The following is a 1,477-nucleotide window of genomic DNA, read 5'->3' as shown; positions in this document are numbered from 1 at the left end:
TTTTGTTTCAATTTATATCACTAATTTGATTGTTCACTTCCCTATGGTTTATATCATTAAAATTGGTGGTAATCACGAAAACATAGTTTTTTTTTGCATTTTTCGGAACGTCATCACAAAAATATTCACAAAGGGCACAAACACGTCATTGGTTTTTGCTTGTAACATATACGTAGGCGGCCCATATAGATTCGTATCGTTACTCATTTTATTTCTGGTCAATATTAATGTCACACGAAAGGCAAAAATGCGCGAAATTTCTGTCGTGCTATTTCTAGCACTATACAATTTTGAAGGTAACAGGCTCTTAAGTTTGAGTAATGTCACTCGTACTGTATTGTCTTACTCACAGACCTGTAGTGATCTTACTGGCTTCTCGGAATGAGTAGGACAGATCACTGCATGCTGGCCATGCAAATTGGTAGATTTCACACATGACTGACAATATTATGATGGACACTCAGGCTTAATAGACTTCTGTAATTTACTTTAAGAATCAATAGTGCATGCTTGGGATTCAATAGTTGAATATCCAGAGTGACAGGCCAAATCGCAGTAGAATATCGCAGCCTATGAACGGTATAGAAGTATATTAAAGAGTATCACTCACTAGTACAGTGCAAGTACCTATAGATATTTATACTGTGTCACTACTAATCAAAGAGTATCTGTAGTTCTGTCTATCCAAATACTTAAGGACAATATAGACGACTAAAGAAAAGAAAACAAAATTATATGCCAATATTAGAATACACATGGAGAAATACTACAGGCTTTTTCAGCTTTATACATGGTGTCCAATCTTAAATCATATCAAATATGATACAAACCATCTAGGATTTATCATAATTGTTAATTCTTCTAGTAAATAATATATAAAAGATAATACTGAAATAATTAGAAGTAAAAAAAATAGTTAGATTAATTAAAGAGATAAGTTGAACAATAAATAATTATTATATCTGTCATATGCTCACAAAACTTAAGTCATTATAGATCCACGATTTTTTGTTTTTAGCAAAAACAAACTACGCTTTAACTCTACTATCTCTGACGCCAATGATTACTTGTTTATACTCTTTGATGAGAGCAACGAGCATTTGTGCTTGACTTTATTTGCATGAAAACCCGTCGCCTTTTCTCAATTTGGACGCAATGCCAAATGACCCTTACTACACTCACAATCCCACACTAGGATTCCCTGTGTCGTGGGTGCTATGGACACATACATAGAAGAATACCGAAAGATCAGACCAAACCTAAATTCATCATTATTTATTTTTATTTGTCTGGCCGGGGATCGAACCCGGGACCCTCTGCGCGTCAGACCGTATTGAATGGAACTATGGGAGCTCTTTTAAAACCAGGCCGTTCGTATATTATTAGCGTTGTCTTGTACAGACTTATGGTAATAACCTTGAATGTCTGTATGATGTTCGCCAATAGTTGTGAACGTTGTGCAAGGCCAATATGGGAT

This window comes from Epargyreus clarus, unplaced genomic scaffold (assembly GCF_041222505.1).
Source record: "Epargyreus clarus isolate Ecla_fem2 unplaced genomic scaffold, WU_Ecla_fem_2.2 ptg000001l, whole genome shotgun sequence".
NCBI classification, from domain to species: Eukaryota; Metazoa; Arthropoda; class Insecta; order Lepidoptera; family Hesperiidae; genus Epargyreus; species Epargyreus clarus.
The sequence above is the reverse complement of the archived record's forward strand: the minus strand, read 5'-3'. Positions refer to the sequence as shown.